This window comes from Notothenia rossii, assembly GCF_949606895.1.
Source record: "Notothenia rossii genome assembly, chromosome: 7".
Classification (NCBI taxonomy): Eukaryota; Metazoa; Chordata; class Actinopteri; order Perciformes; family Nototheniidae; genus Notothenia; species Notothenia rossii.
This window is the reverse complement of record NC_136905.1, coordinates 45,283,412-45,291,531: the sequence shown is the minus strand read 5'-3', so window position 1 is coordinate 45,291,531 and position 8,120 is coordinate 45,283,412. Positions and strand designations below refer to the sequence as shown.

The 8,120-nt window shown below is 42.6% G+C and overlaps 1 long non-coding RNA gene across 1 annotated transcript; it reads right to left on the bottom strand.

The window, feature by feature from the left end:
* Positions 1-3,880: 3,880 nt before the first annotated feature.
* Positions 3,881-5,165, bottom strand: LOC307046559. Its single transcript, XR_013810150.1, has 3 exons — positions 5,046-5,165; positions 4,536-4,866; positions 3,881-4,407 (listed from the first exon to the last, which is right to left on the bottom strand). It is a non-coding gene; the product is annotated as an uncharacterized lncRNA (long non-coding RNA).
* Between the last annotated feature and the right edge of the window lie 2,955 nt (positions 5,166-8,120).

Genomic DNA, 8,120 nt, shown 5'->3' with positions numbered 1-8,120 from the left:
GGCAGCAGCTGCAGCAGCATCATCAGAAGGAGGCCTACCACCGTCAGCTACCTCCGAAGAGGACTCAGGGGCGGAGAGCAGCGATACCTCTTCTTCAGGGCCGGTTGATACTCCTGATGAGGGGACAGGGGCCGTGGACTCAACCTTTTTTCCCCGGTGCACCGTACAAGTTAGACGGCTAATATGGCCCCCAGGCCCCTGCTAATCATGTTGTTATTATGTTTATTATGTATATTTTGTATACTGTTTTTGTAAAAATTGTGTGATAATTAAATAAATAATAAAACATTAGTATAACCTTGAAGGTTCCCAGGGGCAAATACAGTGCCAGGTATCAGACTATTTAAACAATGTTTACCCATGATTAAGACACCTTCCCTGGCTTGTAAAATGCGGTGAAGCGCCCTGGACGTATCAGACTATTTTAAACAACTTTTCCCCGCCTTTCAAACACGTATCCCTGGGTGTTTTAGCCTGTCATTTTGCAGAATATCATTTAACATTGACCCTCTCCTGAAAATGAACATATTCTGTGCATTTCCGGGAGAGGTTACATGTTAAATTATATCCTGCAAAATGACAGGCTAAAACGCTCTTCCATACGTTTAAAAACATTTTTCCGACTATTTTAAACAACTTTTTCCCGCCTTTCAAACACTTGTTCCTGGGTTATAGCCTGTCATTTTGCAGGATATCATTTAACATGGAATCTTTCCTGGAAATGGACATATTCTGTGCATTTCCAGGAGATGTTCACTGTTAAATGATATCGTGCAAAATGACAGGCTACAACTCTCTTCCAGACGTTTAAAAACACTTTCCCCGACCATTTAAACATTATTTCTGGCTTGTAAAGTGCGGTGATGAGCCCTGGTAGTATCAGACTATTTAAAGAGTTACCAGGAGCGTGAGAATATCCTCCACAGAAGGGGTGGTGGTGTCGTGAAGAAGGCCGAATATGGATGCCGATGTGCGGACGGTAAAGCACCGCAAAATCCACCCCCTTTAGGGTAACCAGGGGCATGAGGTTCTGTAGGGTGTGATCATCTGGGTTTAGTCAGTGGGGGAGTGCTTAAATCCGGGGGCCCGGGGACTCACGGTGCACGAGGTTATGGAAGTGCCACTGTTGCCGGAGGTCCTTAGTCCTTCCTTTGGGGCTCTGTGAGGGGCTACAGGGAGGTGGTTTTCCCGGTCCCTCTCCTGGAGGTATCAAATAACCTGAGCTCCATGTGAGGGAGAGAGGCTGGAGGTCATTAGGCCGTCCTTTGGGGCTCTGTGAGGTGCCAAAGAGAGGTGCTTTTCCCGGTCCCTCTCCTGGAGGTGTGAAAAAAACCTGTTTGCCCGTATTAGGAAGCCGAGCTGGAGCTACTTCGGGGGTCTGTGAGCAGCCACAGAGAGGTGCTTTTCCCGGTCTATTTCATGGAAGTCTGACATGAGCAGAGTGTGCATGCTACGAAACTAATACACCCACGCTTAGCATGCTATTTTAGGGTATACATCTTATCTTATCACCATGGATGTACCTGTATATAAATAAAGCTTACAGCACCGGGTATTCCCAGGCTGGTCTCCCATCCAAGTACTGACCCGGCCCGACCGTGCATTACTATGGGTCTCTGACACAATCAGACTTTTACCACACTGTTAGCAGGCTTTAATCAGATTTTTAGCACTCTTTTCCCCGCAGAAACTAGTTTAAATCACCGTGGTCACCATGGTGGGGATTTAGGAATGTACCTGTGTGTGGTGCGGAGCTTCCCTGCACTTTAAATCCATTGATTTGCCCTGTTTTTGTTGTATCTTTTACTGTTAATGCACTGTGCTCCCTGGGATGATGCGCCCTCCTGTGGGGACACATGAGAACTGCACTCAAATCAGTTTGTGCTTTTTAAACAGTTTAAAATAGTTTTTTCCACATTTAAAAACCGCTTTCTGCCCTGGAAATCATGTCTAATCATTATTACCGTTATGGAGGGGCTGCAGGAACACTTTCCCCGCCTTGCAAACATTTATTCCTGGGTAAAATAATCCATTTGTTCAGCCTGCTTTCCGTCAGCACCTGCGGCTGTCGGATTAAAACAGTTTAATGCACTTTTAACACTCATGTACACCGTTCATATGGTTCCCTAACACAGTGCACACAGTCTGGAGCTCTCACTGGGGTCCTCCACAGGCTCCAGGCCGGCGTTTTAACTAAACGGACGGATTTCCGCGCATTCAAATGTTAACGAAACGGCCAGACTTCCGTGCGCATCAGCGGCTGTCGGATTAAAACAGTTTAATGCCTCAGCCTACCCACAAATCCGGCTCATTACCTGGGTAAAAGTGTGATATGAAGCAGTCTGTCCTCTGTTGAATTAAAACCAGTTTAATGCACCTTTAACACTCAGCCTACCCACAAATCAGGCTCATTTCCTGGGTGACACAGTGAGATTGTCAGCGGCTGCTGTTGAATTAAAACCGTTTAATGCACTTTTAACACTCATGTACACCGTTCATATGTTTCCCTAACACAGTGCACACAGTCTGGAGCTCTCACTGGGGTCCTGCACAGGCTCCAGGACGGCGTTTTAACGATTGGCCATTCAAATGTTAACGAAACGGCCAGACTTCCGTGCGGATCAGCGGCTGTCGGATTAAAACAGTTTAATGCCTCAGCCTACCCACAAATCCGGCTCATTGCCTGGGTAAAAGTGTGATATGAAGCAGCCTGTCCTCTGTTGAATTAAAACCAGTTTAATGCACCTTTAACACTCAGCCTACCCACAAATCGTGGTTCCTGCAGACGAGGATCGTTCCCTGGAAGTTCATGGCAGGCAATGTGAATGCATTGATAACAGGAGATAGAACTACGATTTTTGGTAATTATTAGTTAATAAAGGTTTTGATTTGCAATATTTATAAAACAAATCGATATGTGTATGTATTTACATCAATATGTTTTAAAAAATAAAATAGAATTTGCTAATATTAAGTGATAATATTAGGATTAGTGTGAACAACTAGTTTACATGTTAGGCTAACAGTGCCTTGGTTAAAGAGCCTGTTGCTGTTTGAATTCTTTAAAACGAATATTGTCTTCTTAAACTTGTATGGTAGTCAGGAGCATCACTTTCTAATGTTTATTGATATATTTAGTGGGAGGGGATCTAAAGGAATGCTTCAAAATTCAGATTAGATTCATTTCTACCATTTTCTTAAATTCATGGTAGTTTCAGTAATCCCATGGTAATTGAGGACACAAGTTATCTAAATGACTAATGTCATCTTTATGGCTTTCAGAAAGGACAGGAGACCGACAGGTGACTATCAAAGGACTAGCAGCAGCAGCAGCAGCAGCAGCAGCAGCAGCAGCAGCAGCAGCAGCAGCAGCAGCAGCAGCATGATGATGATGTTACATTTGTTGTTTTAGGAACATCCATTGCAAATACATGGAATTCAATAAACATTGAATAGCATATCATGCAGTTTGTCTGTGCCTTTTCCTCCGTGTTGTCCTGGTTTGCTGTGCTGCCTCCTAGTCGCCACCATGGTTTGCTGTGCTGCCTGGGGATGCTCAAATCGCTCCGAGAAAGGAGTACGAATGTACGGCTTCCCCACTGACACAGAGCGGAGGAAAAAATGGCTGGCTCAAGTCAGCAGGAGCAATTTCACGACGAACAGCAACAAAATATGTGAGGATATTATATACAGACACTGCATTTGCACTTTTTCACAAAACGAAAACCACACCATTGGGAAAGCTTAATGTTTTGTTTAATACAACAAAACAGGGAAAGGCATGAAAGACACAGAGTTGAGACTCAGGGTGCAGGGTGAGGGTCTCAATGCAGGTATTCAGGCTCCATTGAATCCCCCTCTGGTTCTTGTGCTGAAAGAGGGAGTAACAGACAGGAGAAAGGGTTATACACACCTATATAGCACACCTATTGGATGGGAAATTGCCTTGGGGAGATAAGGTGTGGTCTTTGTTCCCAACTGAAGTTATGGAACTTTATTATTTGTGAGTTTAACAAAGTATGACAAATGGCATCAGTAACAGATGTGATATGAATTTCTATAAAGTTGTCTCACATTCTTGGTCATATTTTATATACAGTATGTAATGAGTATAACATGTCCAGTAAGTATAAAGTGTTTCCTAATACTGTGTATTCAACCACTATGGAATATGTATGTGGGCAGACAAAACTGAGTTGTTCTGTGTGTGAAGTAACCTCAAGTCACTCCGCAGGCACATTTTGATGCAGACCAGTTTGTCAAGACAAAAAAGGGCAAGACTAGGCTGAGAGCAGAGGCTATACCCACCATCTTCGTGCATCGCCCTGTGGTCAAAAAGAGAAGGGCCCCTGCACCACGATTCACCCCGGGACCTGTATCTACAAAGCCCATAGCTCATGATCACAGCTATAGTGCTATAGGTGACACAGGTATAATAAGTATGAACTCTTAGTAACAAAAGTCATATTTCTTATTTTTAAGTGGTATAATATTTTAAATGTTCGAAAATCTACAGTGCCATGTCTTCTACTTACATTAGTCTCAAAGATTGAGGGAAGAAGGGATGAGGAGACTGAGAGAAAGGAAAGTGAGGGTGAAGAAAGAGAGGACATGGCTAGTGAGGAGAGACAGGGAGGGTGGACACCACCCACTCAGCCAGCAGCCAGTCAGCATACGAGGGAACCAGCAGCCAGTCAGCATACAAGGGAACCAGCAGCCAGTCAGCATACGAGGGAACCAGCAGCCAGTCAGCATACGAGGGAACCAGCAGCCAGTCAGCATACGAGGGAACCAGCAGCCAGTCAGCATACAAGGGAACCAGCAGCCAGTCAGCATACGAGGGAACCAGCAGCCAGTCAAACAGATCTATTAAAAAAATTTAAGAGAAAATTAAAGAGCCAAGAAGGAATCACCAAAAAAGCAAAGTCTGCACGAGGAAAAATCAAGAAGGAAAATGCAGCTCTCAAGAAAACAATGACAATTAGGGACAACAAATATAAGAAAACGTTTTAAAAAGACCAACTTAAGGCATTAGGCAGACTCACCACAAAGGGGATGAAATGGAGCAATGAGACAATTAAGAAGGCTTTAAAAATTCGCTTTGCGTGCGGACCAACGGGTTACAAAACTCTGCAGGAATTGCAGATTCCCCTTCCAGGAATAGGGACACTGCAAAGAGGGATGCAATGTGTTAAGTTTGAGCCTTGTGTGTAACAGCTAACATCAATGCCCCTCCACCCGTAACATCACTGCCTAGACCCTCCAGAAAAACGCGATTCTGCGATCGCAGAATTTACCGCATAATCAGCAAAATGGCGCAGATTTTTAAAAGGCCGCATATTTATCAAAAGGCCGCATAATCTCCGCATTTTTCCACACAAAGTTCAGAAAAAAAAAAGTTGACTCGTCTTGACGTGACGTCATCAGCTCGCGCATCACAGAATGTAAACAACACTGTATAGAGTGAGCGTGTGGAGCTCACACGATAGAGAAAACACCAAGATGAAAAAATCTAATCCATCTAATTTACCGACGAACATTTCTACTAAAGACCGGGCAAAAAGTGGGGGGAAAGTATTCTGCGCCCCGTGCAACTGTGTGTTGCAGCATAAGAGAAAATCGACGGGGACGACCCACTTTGATTCATTCAAACATTCGAAAATGCTTTCTGCTGCTGCAGACAAGAAAGCCAAACAACTCACGTTCAGCGAGGCATCAACCTCCAAAACCCTTTCGAGGGCTACAAGAAACGAAGTGAGTAGCCTACAAGATTGAAGCTGGTTAGATAACGAACGAGTAAATGAAAACGGAATGAGGCGGAGAAGTGTGTGTGTGTGTGCGTGTGTGTGTGTGTGTGTGTGGGGGGGGGGGGGTGTGTGTGTGAGATAAAAAAAGCCCAATTGCTTTTCCAATAAATAAACATTGAATGTGTTTAATTGAATAGTAAAGGGGTTTAACGTTAGTGGCAGGTTGTGTGTAAGAGAGAATAAATAAGACAGCCCAGTATTTAAAAAAATTGTTATTATTTTTCCCCGCATATTTCGCAACTTTCCGCATATTTCGCAACTTCCCGCAATTTCACCGCATAAAATCACATAAAAAACCCTGCATGTTTAATCGCATAATCAAGAATTTAGCCCGCATAATCAAGGAATTTTGCCCGCGTTTTTCTGGAGGGTCTAAGTCTGCCCCTCCACCTGCCAACACCACTGCCCTCCACCTGCCAACATCACTGCCCTCCACCTGCCAACATCACTGTCCTCCACCTGCCAGCACCCAGCCAGAGGAGCGCAAACAACAAAAACAACAAAGTGTCCCGTCATGTACCTGGAAGTTTGGGTTGGCAAAATGGAGTAAGAGAGGGACTTGAAAAACCTTGGTGGCTCTCTACTCATGTTGTTACAGTTGTCTTGGTTGCAGCTCTCAAGTTTTTTTTTGTTGCCATTTTCACATCTTTAGAAAATATGAAATAAATGAAGTGAAATCAACCTCTTCTCTGTAGAACAAACTTTGATTTCTCTGTCTTGTGAGTTTGCAGTCTTGCAGTTTTGCTCCTCCACCTGTAACATCACTGCCCCTCAACCTGCCATACAGTAGGTTACTAACAAGATTACTTATATAATACAGTGATAGAATACATGTTTAGTATGCTTACTTATATAAAACAGTAGTATTAAACTTACCTTGTGTTTTCACTCTCACTTAAGTCCCTCTCCCTTTGCCATCAATCCAAAATAAGCTGAGCTGCAACATTATACAGACAGGTAATAATCAACATAATCACAAGGACACAATATGGCTCTGCTAAAAACACTCACTCTTACACGCACCAAAGTTATATTTATCTAATATTTAACTCCCTCCACCCCCGCATACAATCCCTTTTAGAAGCCCCTCTTCTCTAATTCAACAACGTTGGACGAAATGACATTAAGAGAACGGAATTTACAATTAAAAGGCTGTTCAACGTGTGTTGCTAACTTGATCCGGAATCCTAGCTTTATCTGTTATCTGTAAACGTTCCCTAAATCTACTAATTTAGGGATAATCCACTGACATCCTTTAATACACATGTTAATTTGAATCAGATGTACTGATAATATCCGCAATATAAATCTTTAAACTTCTTCTTACCTTTAAAAGTCCGTCACGAACGATCTATTATGCTGCAACTCTACAGCTCAGCTAGCCTTGGCGCTAATTTCCGGGGAACGATTGAGAGGCTCCACGATCCGCCATTGCTGTAAAAAAGTGGTCCATTGGAGTCAATGGAGATGACGTAACTCTCAGTCTATACGGCGCTGATATATACTAACAGTGCTTTCCCTTCTATGTCAATGGATGTTATACTGCCGCCTAGTGGTAACATATGCATCGTAGCTATGCATAAAGCCGGATCATTACAAAAGGTTATTGAACATTTTCCATGGTTACATGGTTTTGAAAGTCCAGTAGGTAACGTTCTTACTAATGGCACCCACACATCCCCACACAAGTCCATGCGTATAATTAACTGATGAGTTCAGGCACATTTTTGACATGCAGTCAGTTCAGATTTCATAAAGTATTTGAAATCGATTAAATATTCTTTTGCTTAGCAGTCACACAATGGTTATAGACTTAATGCCAAAAAAAAGAAAATGTTAGAAATTTTAAAGGAAAACTATAACACAATAAAGTATGCAAAAGTTGAAACACTTAGGCTATTGGACACATTATAATTGTGAACACTTGTTTACACAATAGCCAAACTACATAGGCTACTGTATATAGTATTTAACTGTATTATAGAAGGTTAACTGTTTTATTTTTGGTCCAGGGTACGCCGACATAAGAGCCAAAGGGGAAGAAAAACAACCAAAACAATCAGAACTGGATCTATCTTTGAGAACTCAAGATGCAGTTTAATTTCATGGATGAAATTCTTCTATAGGTAATCCAGATCATACATTCAGATCAGCCATACCATCATAGATTTTACTGGGATTGTACTGCAATCCAATATTAAAAAGTCTGTATCATGACTGCATTTAGAAGGCTTTATGGCTCTAAGATGTGATAGCAGTGAGTGGAGGGTGCACAAGAACCCCTATAGTGCTTTCTGTTTATTTAATGAGTGA